Below are 17,178 nucleotides of genomic sequence, written 5' to 3'. Positions count from 1 at the left end.
CTTAGTCGGCGCCTTTGATGCTTTGCGCTAACGCCGCCGCCGCGCGCTTCCGCTCAGTCGAATACTAAGCTTGACCCGAATCGCGTGATGTTTTTCGAGGATATTTTTTTCGTGTTTGTGAGTGTTTGTTTCATTCTGTAAATGAGTAGTGTCGACTATGATGATAGATCATAGACCATTTACTGCGCAAAAGTATGGAAGATTGTTGATGTTTATTAAAGAGCAAGGTGTTGTGTTTGTGAGTGCGTGTGATACCTACCTACCGCGGAGGAAACGCGATGTTGCATACCTACGTGACGTGACATGTTCTAGGGTACCTACCTAGGTACTTCATCCGAAGGAATAACAATTAAGGTAAGGCAAGAGTAGGGTTTTTATTGTTAATAAGTTAGGAACGTTTTAATAACTGGTAGGTAGGTACCGTGCGTGAAAAATCGTGGCAGTAGGTGTTCTACTTCAACAAACAACATTTTTAAACGTTGAACCACTACTAAGCATCTAAATACAAGAGAATGAAAACTCCTACCTAGATATCAACATCGTATCTCACACGCGTAACGTAGCCGCGCGTAAGTTTAGCGTCTGTGTGGCGCGTTGTTCGACTTACATTGCGGCACAGTAAAAATTGAAAATCTTAATTAAACATTTGCGACAAGAAAATCACCCACCATCGTTTTTAGTACAATAAAATAGGCGTTCCATTTTTTTTTTCGTTACGATGTCACTAACACCCTGTATATTATTAGTAGTGATCACAATTATTATTGATGAACATGTTTACACACACACACACTCACACACGCGCTAACGCACACGAGCACACGCGCACGTACACACGCACACACACAGACACACGCACACACACACACACACACACACACACACACACACACACACACGCGCGCGCGCACACACACGCACACACACACACACACACATGTGGTCAATTGGGTCAGTGGAAGCTGCTATCATACACACTCACGCATACATATAGATACAGTAGATTTCGCGTGGTTCGCGCCCTGTTTCGAAACTGTCCCTCTTCGTATGGCGGCCATCTTGTTTTTCCGCCACTTTATTCTTTTTCACCGGCGACAGAATTTGACCAAGATTAAAATGGGTGTCGTGGAAACAAACAAAATCCAGGTGCAATAGGTTTGCCAGGCCGTAGGATGTCTCCCTGATTGGGAGCAGTTTTCAAAGATGACGTTCCGATCACACGCCTATACATCATTTTTACCCCCAAGACATTTTCTGGAAAAACAAAATTTTGTATGGCGGCCATCTTGTTTTTTCGCCATTTTGTATTTTTTTCACCGGCCATTAAATTCGACCAAGATTTAAATAGGTTTCGTGAAAGAAAAATTGGTTCAGGTGTGATAGTTTCGCCAGGCCGTAGGGTGTCACCCTGATGCGGAGCAGTTTTCGAAAATCGGGAAGTACCTATTTCCATACTTAACATGACGATCCGACCACAACCCCGATATATATTTTATATCCCGAGACATTTTCTGAAAAAACAAAATTGTGTATGGCGGCCATCTTGTTTTTCCGCCATTTTGTTTTTTTTTACGCGCTATGGAATTTGACCAAGATTTAAATAAGTGCTCTGAAAGAAATATTGGTTCACGTGCGATAGTTTTGCCAGGCCGTAGAGTATCTCTCTGATGCGGAGCAGTTTTTGGTGATCAGAAAGTATTTCCGTACTCTACATGACGTTTTGAGTAAGCGCCCCATACATTAGTTTTACCCAAACGGGCTTCTTCCAAAATCGACAAAATTTTGTATGGCGGCCATCTTTTTTTTCCGCCATTTTGTTTTTTTGCACCGGCGATTGGATTTGATCAAGATTTAAATACGTTTCGTGAAAGAAAAATTGCTCCAGGTTGTATAGTTTTGCCAGGCCATAGGGTATCTCCCTGATGCTGACCAGTTTTCGAAGGCCGGGAAGTTTTCCCGAAGCCTAAAGATCGATCCGATCAATATGACTTTACAAACGCACTAGTCGCTCCTACGATTTTTAAAAATTCCCCTCGATTTCTCTGGTCTTCCATCATCAGATCCTGACTTCCTTGACATGGGACCCCCTTGGGTATATCTCCTTTCAAACAAAAAAAGAATTATCAAAATCGGTTCATATACGACGAAGATATGCCCGAACAAACATAAAAAAAAAATATATATATATACGGTCGAATTGAGAACCTCCTCCTTTTTTGAAGTCGGTAAAAAGAAAAAGTTTTCATCTCGAGCTCCTCCGTGCTTCGGAAGGCACGTTAAGCCGTTGGTCCCGGCTGCATTAGCAGTCGTTAATAACCATCAATCCGCACTGGGCCCGCGTGATGTTTTAAGGCCCGATCTCCCTATCCATCCATAGGGAAGGCCCGTGCCCCAGCAGTGGGGACGTTAATGGGCTGATGATGATGATGATGACTATTTTATATTAATGATATCTTGCAACTTGCGATTGTGAGAAGCTGCAGTAGTTTTCGGTGGATGAGACGTTCGACAAAAAATGACAGTAAATATTAAAAGTGTACCTCAACAAATTTATTCATAATAATAACGTTGAATAAATGTTTCTGAGTTCTGATAATGAATGAAGATTATTTTTGAATTTGAGTTTGATATCGGACTTCAATAGCGAGTGTGCAAAAGGTCTTATTATGGTGACTCATAAGTTCATAAGTCTCCACCCCCATAGAAAGAGTCAATTCTCCTGTAATTCACAATTTAGAATAGCTGCCAAATCCACAGCACTACTAACAAAGATTCACCGGAGTGTTGGAGTGATCGTAAAATAAATTTATCGTTTCTACACAACGGTTTTTAACGGTCCATACGATTTATAGAGATGTTTGTTATTTAGGGCTTTCTGACGGGAACGAAATTATCTATAATAATAATAACATAAAATCAGTATTATATTCCCAATTGAATGAATATTTTCAACAACAATGATATTAAAATTGACAAATTATGTTTATAATGTGATTAATTATTAGGTACTTACTTAATTCCTTGATGCTTAGTACTGACATTATTTGTAATATTGTACGTCCGACATGGACATGCTGTTGAGACAATTTCATAATTTGTTGGTTTTCCCCGAAGGGTAAGGCAAAGGGAACTATGCCCATACAGCCATGTCTGACGTATTTTTTTTTTCTTGATGATTAATGAAATGATGAAAGGTGATGATGATGAAACCTAAGCCCCCACCCTCGGAGTAGACTCCTACTCCGAACCCCAAACGAATTAACTCAAAAGTCCGCATAAACTTTTGAGTTATGAAGCGGCTTCCCGGCACGAAGCGAAAATAGGCAGATACACTTTGTTTATTGAATACTCCAATATAATAACACTCGCGAATGTCTTCCGACTAACTTAATGCGATCATTAACCACAAAACACCACTTCGTATTAATTATTTAGATTACTCAATGAAGAAAGCAACTGTCCCGTTCCCGTTTCCCGCCGAAAAGCCACAATTTCATAATGTTTGACACCTGCATGTATGTACCTACACAGCTTCTCAATAAATGTTTCTTGTTTAATTAGGCTAGTCAGAGGCATGTCTACGACCGAGCTTTTTGTTAGACCAACGTGATAAGTGAGCCGTATCGCCATCTATAATGGTCGATCCGACGCGACGTGTTAGTAAAACTGCACAAAAAGAAAAATTAAGAAGAAAAAAGATAAATAAATAAAAGATAAAAAAAATAAATAAAAAAATAATAATAAAAGAAAAAAAAATAATAATAATAAATAAAAAAAAATAATAGAATAAAAATAATAATAATAGATATTAATAATAGATAATAGATTTAAGATAAATTAGTAACTTTTTGGTTGGCCTCACTGTTATTAACGGCCTCCTAGTAACTAGCTTACTAGTAGGTATGCTAACTATGTATGTATGGTATGATGTGGTATAGCAGCGGCCTCCGTGATCCAGTGGTTGAGCGTTGGGCTCACGATCCGAAGGTCCCGGGTTCGAATCCAGGTGGGGACATATCACAAAAATCACTTTGTTGATCCCTAGTTTGGTTAGGACATAACAGGCTGATCACCTGATTGTCCAAAAATAAGATGATCCGTGCTTCGGAAGGTACGTTAAGTCGTTGGTCCCGGTTACTACTTACTGATGCCTTTGGCGGCTCAATAATAACTCTGACACCAGGGTTGATGAGGTTGGTAATTCACCTCACAACCCACACGATAGAAGAAGAAGTAGGTAACTTTTTGGTAAGTCCGGAACCGGGGTTCAGAAGCAAGAGTGTTTTATTGCTATTACAAAATATATTGAGGTTTGTAACAAAATATGTTCTACTGATAATAAAAAGTAAAGATCGAAATTTAATATAATATGTGTGACGTCTTGTCAACATCTTTTATTCAGGAAGTTATTTTAATTTCGGGACGTTACTTTGCAGATGTCGCGAAAGAACGACTGTCATCTATTTCCTGGTAAAATAATGTTACATAATAGTTACATAAGGTTAAATATAATTACTAAGGTTTTTTTTCTAATTTTCAGATCCGTACTTTTGCGACGGTAAGTTTACGTTACGATGTCACTAACTTTACCGGGTGAGAGCCTTCAGCTCCCATTTGTCCGGCCAAATAGTTAATGCCATCTGCGGCAAATCTACAATAAGTAGCGTCAAAACAAAAAGATCAGTTTGGCGGTGCAGAGAGGCAACGTGGCCAGTATTCTGAGGACTTTGCCTCGATGTGGTGAGCTGGAGGACATTTTTTATTTATAGCTTTTTTATATTTTTTTTGTTTTTAATAATATGTGTTGTTACAATTGTAGTTGAATGGAATATACTTGTTTATGTATTTTTATTTACTTAATAAATATTTTTTACTTAAAAAAGATGTCACTAACAATCTTATTTATTTATTTATTTATTTATTTGTACACAATGAAACAGACACAAGAAACATACAAAGAAAACAGATAGTACAGGCAAGCTTATCTCTAAACAAAGAGATTTCTTCCAGCTGACCTACGTGACAAGAGAGACTTTCAACGTATAATATTATATAGATAGACATACATACGCGTACAAATTATTTAGAAATTACTTATATACTAATATAAGACTCAATATTAACCTAAACCTACAAACCACATTTAAATAAATTATAATATAATATATATTTCATAAATATATAAAAAATACACACTACATACAATATATATATACCTAAATAAATAAGTAAATGCATACAAATACGACTAATGCAACTCAAGCAAGACTCAAATAATAATCCTTCAAGTTCCTTTTAAAACTACCCACCGTGTCACATTCCCGAGTGACCCTGGGTAGCGCGTTCCACAGTTTGACGGCCTGCACGGTAAAAGAGTTACCGTACATTTGCGTAGAATGGGGGGGGAGTTTTCAGGTGCAAGTTGTAAAGGGGACGGTGAGTGCGACCAGATGAGGCGAAATACGTGAAACGCTCCCGCAGGTATCGTGGTGGCGATGAGGGATTATTTAAAACATTGAAAAGAAGAACAAGTATATGATATCGCCGTCGATACCTAATCGGGAGCCATCTCAACTGTTTTCTGTGTTCCGAAACATGATCATACTTGCGAAGGCCAAAAATAAAGCGAATACACAGATTCTGAAGCCTCTCAAGCTTATTGACAAGCTCCTCAGTGGCAATAAGCTTGAGAGCCAATCTGTATAGACAGCTTAGGTACTTTAAGAATGTTACATAATAAATAAATATTTCGAGTAATTTTTAGGATCAAAATAGTCTTTTGACAAAAACCGGCGAGTTGTAATTACTGGAGTAGACAAAAACCAGGCTAATTTGTATGCGTCGCTACCAATTTCACTAAATTGCCTCTCCGGACGACTTTATATTGCGGGTTCCTTTTATTTTACCCGGCTAATTGAAATATCCTCTAAGAATTATTATTGGGTACTAGAAATATTTTATTATATTTATTATCTTTAAGTGTAGGTAGGTAGGAAACATGGTAGCCCAGTTGGTAGAACGCTTGCCTCTCAGTCGCTTCTGTGAAAAACCGGACCTGGCAAATCTTCAGGTTAGGTTAGTGGACCCTGTAAAAAAATGGGATAATACTAGGGAAATGATGATGTAGGTAGGTACATCTAGTTTTCCATAGCGTTATCCCGTTTTTCACAAGGTCGCTTACCCAACCTGAAGATTTGACAGGTCCGAATACTTACAGAAACGCCTGACCCAAAAAACCTGCGCCTGAGCCTGTCTGACCCGCCAACCCGCGTAGGGAATACCAGCCCAATACAGATTAGGGGTTAGGTCATATACCTCAAAAACGCGTTTCTCGGAAATATGGCTTTTCTCACGCTGCGCATATAATTTATGATCCAAACATGAATTCGAACCTTCAACCTCACATTGAAATTCAAGCATTCTTCCAACTGGGCTGCCACGGCTCATAAAGTGACACACATGGTACGGTTACGAGTACTAATATGTATACACTTTGATACCATGTCACATTAAGATTTTTGACAAATTAAACCGTAAGTCTCATTAAATGTCAAATATGATAGTGGGACAGGGTTCTAAAGTGGGAACATGATATTGCTCATGACTGTACACCCAAATAGGATTCAGTGAAAATATTTCATAAACTACCATTGTGGAGGGTCCCGGGATATTTTACGACGGAGGCTTCACTGGGTCCAGAATTGATTTACTTAGTGAAAAGAAGGCACTAAATGAAAATGACTCGACGGAAAATATTTTTCATATTATATTCTGTTCGGAGACAATTTTGGACTTATAAAAAGAAAAATGTTTTCAAAAATCATAGATGCGAACAACAACACAACAAAGCATCACGCCTTTTTCGCCGAACGGGTAAGCAGAGGACTCGTGTGGTTTGTGAAAACAATAACCAACCTCATCAACCCCCAGTGTCTGGGGGGGTGTATAGTATACAGAGTGTTAGTGACATCGTAACGAATACTGAGGGGGATGATTCAAACCATGATTTTGAATCGATAACAAGTGAAATTTCCTGTCGGAAAATCCATGAAAATTTTAGTGTTTTTGTTTTAATGATTTAAATATAAAATTTATAAATAAGTTAAATAGAAAAAACGGATTTTTGTCACCTTTAGATCTTTTTTTATTTAGTAATCAGAAACCCTAGGAAACCCTAGGAATTTTCACTTTCGCCCAAACGGAGCACCTTCAGGCCAGTTGTCTTAATTTTTTACCGGGTGAGAGCCCTCAGCGCTTCCTGTCACGTCTAAAAAAAAGAAAAAAATTGAGATGTGTCCGTCTGTCTGTCTTACATTTTCAGCCAAATCCGAGTGAAACGACGAGGCTAGTGAGTGTAATAATTTATGAATGTCCTCAAAACCGTAATTCTCTCGTTTACAACTATAAAAACATGTAATAAAGATATTTCTGTCACTTCTAAAGTAGTAGGCAGATTTATTTTACCAATTCTCGGAGTCCTATTGTAGATTTATAATGACCATTAATTTGTTAAAATGTGCGATAATTTATTTAAATGTTTCCTATTAGAAAAATAACATAAGTAACTGAACTACCTGCAGAAATAAGTTTTTAAACAAAATTTATATTTTCATTAGTTGTTCAAATAAAATGCACAAGGAAAAGGAATTGGGTCGTGTACAGTCATGAGCAATATAATGTACCCACTTTAGGACTCTGTCGCACTAACATATATCATTTGACATTTAGTGAGACTTACAGTTAAATTTGTAAAAAAACTTAATGTGACATGGTACCAAAGTGTATACATATTAATGCTCGTGACCGTACTAGGTTCGAGACAAATTATGAGATTCTGATCACTAAATAAAGACAGATATAAAACTAACAAAAAACATTTTCTTTATTCTTTTTAACTTATATATGAATTATAATCAAGAAAAACGTAATAACAAGTCCGACATTTTATCACGTTTTCTATGACGTCACAGTGTGCTTTTTTATACAAATTCCATAGAAATTTCGTGTTTTGACGTTTAGTAAAAAGTACCTGATTTGACTAGTTAACTAGCCTATTCAAATTCAAATATGTTTATTTCAGACATTAACACATTCATAGGGGTTAGCATAAAAGAAAACTTAATAGCTAGTTTCGGCAATAAGTATATGACCTTTGTCCAGTGCCCAAAAAATGAACTCTCAATTGTTATGAAGATCCGTAACAACTTCCTTCATCTGCAACCTATCAATCACTTCGACCTTCAAATAGAAGTATGAAATGATCGGGGATAAGCGTCAACCTCCATCATTCACAGTCGAGAGCTTTCATTCTATTGACACCCTGTAGGTGAGCCGATAACTTCAATTGAAAGGGATGATGAGATGAGCTAGCCTGGATGCTCTGTCAGTTGGAAACAATCCTAAAAACTAGAGAACTAGGTACCTATTTCGAATGAAAATTATACAAATTATTTAGGCCAAGCGCGCACTACGAGTTTTTCGCCGCGCGGCAGAAAAAAGCAGCGGCATAATGTCGCACTGTAATACTGCGCCGCTGCGGTGGCTCTGCCGTCAAGTGCGCGCAATACAATTTAAAACTGTTTGGTACAGTATTACCACGGTCACGCCGTCAACTTAAAATCATTAAGATGTTTGGCAAGCCGATCCCTTGGGAGGAGCAAGTCAAATATCTCGGCGTAGTCTTAGATAGACGTCTTACTTTCAAGGCCCATATCAAACGTGTGCGCGATCGCGCCGCGTTTGTAATGGGCCGTCTTCATTGTCTCCTTAACAAGCGAAGTAAATTGTCCCTTAGGAATAAGGTGAAAATCTACACGACTTGCATCCGTCCGATCATGACCTATGCAGGGGTAGTTTTCGCTCATGCGAGTCCCTCTCAAATCCACCGTCTACAGGTAATACAAAATCGTTTCATGCGGAAAGCCACGGGAGCTCCGTGGTTCCTTCGCAATGAAAATCTGCACATTGACCTAGGTCTGCCAACCATTGCCCAATGGCTCAAATTAGCTTCCAAACGTTTTTTCGATTCTGCTCCGCACCACCCGAATCCCCTGGTAGTTGCGGCTTCCGATTACATCCCGCTTAGGGACGGTACTGAAAAGTATCGGCGTCCGAAGGACGTAATATACGATCCCGACGACCCGATTACCCTAGCCATAGAGGCAGCCAATCAGCTCGCGACACCAAACACTTCAGGACCCCGATACCGACCCCGCCGGCGTGGTCGACGATTTCTCTCATTCAGCGCTTATCGCTATCGACCCACTAGGGTCGATTCATCATCATCATCAGCCGTATGACGCCCACTGCTGGGCATAGGCCTCCCCCAAGGATCTCCACGACGATCGGTCCTGCGCTGCCCGCATCCAGCGGCTTCCCGCGACCACATGTGTAGGGTCGATTAATTCTTTCAAATATTTTTCCTCTCAGACGACGCCCTGAGCCGAGGTTCGCGCCCAACTGGGCACCCTCAGGCCTGTTGTCTTAAATGTTGTACCGGGTGAGAGCCTTCAGCGCTCCCCATTTGTCCGGCCAAGTAGTTAATGCCATCTGCGGCAAATCTACAATAAGTCACGTCAAAAAAAAAAAAAAAAAAAAAAAGGTACAGTATTACAGTGCGACATTATGCCGCTGCTTTTTACTGCCGCGCGGCGAAAAACTCGTAGTGCGCGCCTGGCCATAGCTTCGATCATTGATGTGACATCGTACCGAATACTGATGTGGATTTCGACCATAACATTACATTTTTGAATAATTAGTAATGACGAAATAAGGTCCTTATCACGTTAAAAGTGAACAACGCCATCTATCGTGTTTGGCGAACGTCGATTGGAATGTCCCCCATTGAAATGAGCTGTCATTTTGAATGAATATCAAGTGGAATTTACCTTCGCTAAAGTACCATGTAACCGAAAATAATTTAAAAATACACCAACCATTTCACGAGATTTGCGATGAAAATTCCATTACTTAATTACTAATTCATTTATTAAGTGGATTGAAACTCATCTTGTAAAAATGCAGAGTTTAGCAGTAGAAAATAATTGTAATTTGAAATTAAAAATTAATATTAGCATTTTGATACGAGATTAAAAATTAATTATTAATAAGTAAGTAATAGTAAAGAATACATTATTTGTTTTGGTTTATTTATCAAAATCAAATCAAATGTCAAAAATCAAAATCAAATTTATTTATTCGGACCGAATCTAAACTCTGCATTCCTACTAGATAAGATTCAATCCACTTCTTCCATTTAATATTTCATAGATTGAAGCTCCTACGTATATCAAGTTTCGAAGCTTTCAGGATTTGCGAAAACGTTGAAAGCATCGTGAGAAAACGAACAGCTACATGAAAACCATCTCCCATGATCAGATACCTAAGTAGAGCATAGAATATTGAGAACATGTTTATATAGGCAAGTACATAGATAGTTAAGTAAGTACTGTAATAACGCGAACTAAATAACACCGCCGCTGGATGCGGGCAGCGCATGACCGATCATCGTCGTCGTGGAGATCCTTAGGAGAGGCCTATGCCCAGCAGTGGGCGTCGTACGGCTGATAATGATGATGATGAGAATAACACAGGTAGAGGCGATTCATCATGTTCGTTCTTCGATTTCAACATATTGATCTTCATCTTCTGTCGTATTGGTGGTGATGTGGATTACTGACCTTATCAACCCTGGTGTCTTGGTTATTATTGAGCCGCCAAATACCCCTGACACGGCTCATGTAACGACTACGTAGTTACATCTATAAGTAGTAAGACTAATAGCTCAAAATGTCTTGCGACTCACGACAATATCTGTCTCCCTATCACACGTCCCAGTACTTACCTCATCTTCACTAATTTAAGAGCCACGCTCTTGTCCACGCTACTTTTTTAGGGAAAAATAGGGCAGTGGTTTCCCTCTTGCCTTTCGCCCCGCAGTACTCTGACGCGATTGGGATAGCGCCCAGAGTACTCTATTTCAAAGCCGTACTAAGACTCCTGTCCTCCACCTCTGAATAGTACTGACAGTTACTGCTGCCCTCTGTCAGGTACCAGGTTACAGTCCCTGTGACTTGCCCCTTCCGTCCTGTATTGCCGTACCGATGGCTCCCATCTCCGCCCCAGCATTCGTTGAGGTCTTCACCCGTATTTCTGGACAGTTCTTATCTAAGTGTTACAAATTGTCCGAATCTATTTTTAACATGACCAAAATGACTATTATATTTGGATCGGTAACAAGTGGTTATATAAGCAGGGACTGGAGTGTTCGGAGTGGGCATAACGAGAGCTGAGCTAATGTTTGTGGAGACAGAACAAATACGACCAGCTGCTTGCCTGATTGGTTTTAATGTTGCCAGCGTTTCAGAGAAAAAAAATGAGTAAAATCATTAATTACCTGTATGGTTGCTATCTGAACTATAGACCATACAAGAGACCGCAACTAATAAAAGATACTATATAACGTAGTAACAGCCTCCGTGGTCTAGTGGTTAGAGCATTAGGCTCACGATCTGGAGGTCCGGGTTCGATTCCCGATGGGGACATTGTCGAAATCACTTTGTGAGACTGTCCTTTGTTTGTTAAGGACTTTTCAGCCTTGAATCACCTGATTGTCCGAAAAAATAAGTTGATTCCGTGCTTCGGAGGGCACGTTAAACCGTTGGCCCCGGCTATTAGCCATAAAAACACCTCCACCAACCCGCAGTGGAGGAGTATGCTCCATACCCCCTCCGGTTGATTGAGGGGAGGCCTGTGCCCAGCAGTGAGACGAATATAACGTAAACTCACGACTATATCCCAATTAGGGTAGTCAGAGGTACATCTATCGCAAGGAGAACTAAGTCCCACGCCTCACCAACCTTTGTGTCAGAGCAAAGTGGTGAACCGTATCGCCATCTAGAGGTATAATGGTAACTCCGGAACCGGGGTTCAAACCGGCTTTCCCCATTTGAGAAGCAAGCCGGTGAACCGCAGGACCACAGTGGCTACAAGAGATGGGATGACGAAATTCCTTCCTTGCTAGTGCAACATAGCGTCATAAAGCTCAGAAAACAGAAGAATGGAGTAGTTTGAGGAAGGCCCATGCCGAGAGGCAGAATGACCCGAAGGAACAAAAAACAGTAGATATTCGAAGTTTACAAGGAATTAAAGTAAACAATGAGTACGACGTTTGACCGCTTTTGTTAATGATTGCACGAGGTTTTTCACACAAATTCCATTGTCATTTTGACATAACTGGGTGAGAGCCTTCAGCGCTCCCCATTTGTCCGGCCAAGTAGTTAATGCCATCTGCGGCAAATCTACAATAAGTCACGTAAAAAAAATTGACTTAACATAATATATGCCCATGACTAGGTACATTAATCGCAAGACGAACTAAGTAGGTACCCACACCTCACCGAGCTTTCTGTTAGACCAACGTGATAGGAGGTGAGCCGTATGTGCCCGTATCGCCGCCTATAATAGTCCAGCCAACTGTGCAGTTGATAAAATAACTCGTTGGTGCAAGTCCGGTTGTGATCTGAGAACCAAGTTGTAAAAAGTATCTCAATTGACAGAGGAAATGCTAAGGTATTACGAATGCTGGGGAGAAAATGTTTTTCATGTGAATTGCTCAGTCAGTAACTGTCCGAATCAATTTTTAACATGACCAGCTGCACGCAGGATCTGATGAGCACTGCGCCATACTTGTTGCCAAGTTTTGGGCCGATACTATTTAGTTTGCTATCGACACGATAAGAAGAAGAAGTTAGTAACTGTGATATTTTATTTAATTCTGCTTGTAACTTGGATCTCTGCCTACACCGTTCCTTAGTGATCACTGACTTGAGATTATGAATGTATTTATGTTAATTTAATATATCAATAAATTTAACAAAATTCCAACTTCAAGCCACCCTCGATCGCTCCTTAATGCCGCACTCAAAAACCGTTTATCCTCAAGTTACCTCATTTTGCGTTGCTCCGTGAGTTCAGAAACCTCGTCTTAATGTATAGCTATTCTAAATTACGTTTACTCCTGCGTTGAATTTCAAGGTCCATTGTTAATTAAATAAAGAAAATCTTTAACTAACTCTTCAACTGAAATGAAGTGGTAGTTGCTATTAAGAATTTACTCACCTATTTCTTTGCGTAGTACGTAGCTAGTTATAAGTATGTACCTACTTATAGGTACTGTGATGGTTGGGTAGTGTGCCGTATGTTAAGTGATGGTCCTATTTTGGCTGCCTCAGTACCCAGACAGTTAATCCCCTGCGTTCATATCTTCTAAATAATCACTAACCTTATAATAACCTTTTTTACGAAGTTTCTGTCTTAAAACTTTTCAAAGGTAAATTCTGCATGTCAAAGGGTTTTTATTTGACGTGACTTATTGTAGATTTGCCGCAAATATCACTAATTACTTGGCAGGACAAATGGGGAGTGCTGAGGCCTCTCATCCGGTACAACATTTAAGACAACAGGCATTAGGGCGCGAACCTCGGCTCAGGGCGTCGTCTGAGAGAATAATGAGTATTTCAAATAATTAATCGACCCTAGCGGGTCTATAGCGATAAGCGCTGAATGAGTGAAATCGTCGACCACGCCGGCGGGGTCGGTATCGGGGTTCTGAAAGGGGAATCGTACTTAGTAATTATACCTACTTAGTAATATCTTAAAACATCGCACCTGAACAAGTGACTCACTGACCTGGACAAAACAGGCTGTTTAAACCGGGAGCTATCCAGGGACAACTAGACTAATAGCACTTTAACTAGTTTACATGTAGCTACGATATTAAATGATCGCTGTGAGCAGTTACATCGCACGACAGGTACGATGTCGTTACGATATCTCTAATCTAATAGAGAGTGTTAGTGACATCGTAACGAATACTGAGGGGGATGATTCCGACCATGGTTTTAACGATTTTTATTTATATTTTTAAATTATTTTCAATTCTATACTTCTGTGATGGAAAATTCCACTTGATACTCAGAATACTGAGCTGAATCATCCCCCTTAGTATTCATTACGATGTCACTTACCTATACCCCGTACGGTCACGAGCATTAATATATACACTTTGGTACCATGTCACATTAACTTTTTTGACAAATTGAACTGTAAGTCTCACTAAATGTCAAATATGTTAGTGCGACAGAGTCCTAAAGTGGGTACATTATATTGCTCATGACTGTACAAGTACGTAGGGGAAGGCTGGGCAAAGTGAATACCCCGGGCAAAGGGAATACTCCCCACTACTCCTAAAATATTAGATGTTAATTCAACACACCACTACTGTTACGTCGGGCCATCTTGGATTAATACGCGGCAAACATCGAAGCGAGAGGCCGCGTCGGGTCCCGTCCGCGGAGTGGAGATTTGTGTTTTCGTGAATAAAAGATTGATTTTACGCGGTAAGTACATTGATTAATTCTCCTATATTACTAGTTCTTGATTCTTAGAAATGTCTTAATTCAGTAGCATACCAAAGTAGGCTTCTATGGTATATTTAATAGAAAGTCAGAATTATTAGTTTTTGCATGAAATGTGCTAACCTCAAAATTTACCTAGTGGGGCAAAGTGAGTAGGGCAAAGTGGATACCATATCCACTGATGACTTATTATCTAAAAAGGTCTTTTACTTGTTTCAGATGATGAATAAATATAAAAAAACTATATTCACCGAAGATTAGGAAAATATATATAAAAGAAGACGGTAAACCAATTGAAAAATTGGATTCGATGTGACATTTCTCAACAATGGTGTCACGAAAATTGTTCTGCTTTTGATGGCACTTAAGGGTATACCTGTGACAATTGCCAATCTTAATTTTATAATTTTATGGTCAATAAAAGTTATTTGTTTCAGTTTATCAAAGTTAATTTCTATATTTTCAGAGTCTGATTATGGGTATTCACTTTGCCCAAGTACTGTATCCGCTTTACCCGGGGTACCGGGCAAAGCGAATACAATCGTACTTTTTTTTATTTTAACTGCAGTTGATTATTGTTTAAATATTCTTGGTTACTGATGTTCGTATTTGTAAGAGCAATAAATAAAGACTGATTTGTGATAATTATTTTGTTTTTGTATTGTAAACCTTTTCTGCTATAACCTTAAATACCTTAAGGTATCCACTATGCCCGGCCTTCCCCTAGTCATGCAGATGCATCGCACGATAGGTAAGTACGATCACATACGGGGTGTTGGTGACAACGTAACGGATACTGAAGGGGATGATTCAGACCATGATTTTGAGTTGATATCAGAGGGGTTAAAATGGCCACATCGAAGAGATTCATCTAAGAAAGCAATATTGCAATTTGACATTTGCGCATATAAAAGTGCGCAATGCAAACAAATTATGTCAAATAGCAATATTGCTTTCTTAGATGAATTGTTTCGATGTGGCCATTTTAACTCCCCAAGTGCCATTTTCCCATTATTATTCTGATCAAAATAAAGAGAAGCAATAGAGGTAGCAACATAATTCTATACACAATGGCCCCGATTCCTGCAGACACCGCCTAATTTTATTTTAGGTTATATCCGTCATTTTCGTATCCGTCGAAAAGGAAAGGGACGGATGATTCACAGCTCTTAATTTTAGGAAGAATGAGTAAATTAATGTGTCGGGTTATTGCCTGACGTAAAATTTTTAGACGGTTGGTTTAGATTTGTGCTTAAAATTGACGTGTGTTCCATAAATTTTATGCTTGTCGATTACCCGTCCCTTTCCTTTTCGGCGGATAAGAAAATGACAGATATAACTTAAAATAAAATTAGATTGTATTTACAGGAATTAGCACCATTGTGTTCCAAATATCGAGCAACAATTATTTTTATGCTTTTGCCGTTACATTGTATTATGAAATAATTATTTTACCCAAGTAATAAGAAAATAAGTAGTTGCTTATCACGTTAAAGCTATACAACGCCATCTATGTTGTTTTTAGTGATCGCAGCCTGGAAAGTTCCTCAATGGGGAACTTAATCTTGATTAAATTAATCTTGAATTGACCGAGAAGGACTTACGATGACCAAATTGGAGATGTCCTTAGAAAAGGTTCAATACGATCTACTCTGAACCGGCGTGCGTGTATGAAGCGATTGATGAATGTGGAGGAAGCAAGAGAAGTGTGTCAGGATCGAAACAAATGGAATTCTATAGTCTCTGCTTACCCCGGTGGGAAATAGGCGTGAGTTTATGTATGTATGTATGAATTGATCTTTAAAAAACTACTTACTTAAAGTCGTACGATGTAAAAAGTACATGGATGCCATCGCATGATAAGCAATTTATTACGTTATCGTACACTATAAACTATTTCATCGCCTAGCCTTATGATTATGAACTATCCACAGGACTGTACAGGTTTAACTTTATATTGGTGGGTAACGTAAAGTTATTATCTAGAATATTGAAGAGGATCGATGCCTTTATTGATCGATGTCTGTAGCTGATAGCATACGCTACAATAGTAGTATAAGTATACCTAATAATGTTAGTAGTAAAGATTAAACTGTATACCTACGCGCACAGGTCAATGCAACCAAAGAATAATACTACGTAACCCATAGAACGGTAACTCTGCGCCCCGCACCAATTCGTATCGGGCGCCGAAACCAAACCATTCCCACTTTGGAATCATTACCGGGAACGGCACATAACTGGACGAGACCACACACGTGATAAATATCCCACGACATTATGTCCGTTGCATCTCCAGACTTACCTAGTAGATAGGTATCTTATATACATATTATATTTACATAACATAAACATAAGCAGCCTATATACGTCCCACTGCTGGGCACAGGCCTCCCCTCAATCAACCGGAGGGGGTATGGAGCATACTCCACCACGCTGCTCCAATGCGGGTTGGTGGTGTTTTTACGGCTAATAGCCGGGACCAACGGCTTAACGTGCCCCCCGAAGCACGGAATCATTAATGAGAAGTGGTTCTATAAATGGCTCATTGTTATCACCGGCTAGCTCAAAGGAGGTTCTGTGACGCAACCCATTAGTTTGGCCATTAATTTAAGAAATTTATACAATTTGTCACTTAAAATTACGAATAATATATTATATATTATTATTTTATTTGGAGTGGAAGAAGGGAAGAGAGGCCTTTGCCTTGCAGTTGGACATTGAGGACTATTAATAAAAAATATTATTTTATTGGTTATCT

This window comes from Pectinophora gossypiella, chromosome 22 (assembly GCF_024362695.1).
Source record: "Pectinophora gossypiella chromosome 22, ilPecGoss1.1, whole genome shotgun sequence".
Taxonomy (NCBI): domain Eukaryota; kingdom Metazoa; phylum Arthropoda; class Insecta; order Lepidoptera; family Gelechiidae; genus Pectinophora; species Pectinophora gossypiella.
This window is presented reverse-complemented; position numbering follows the sequence as displayed.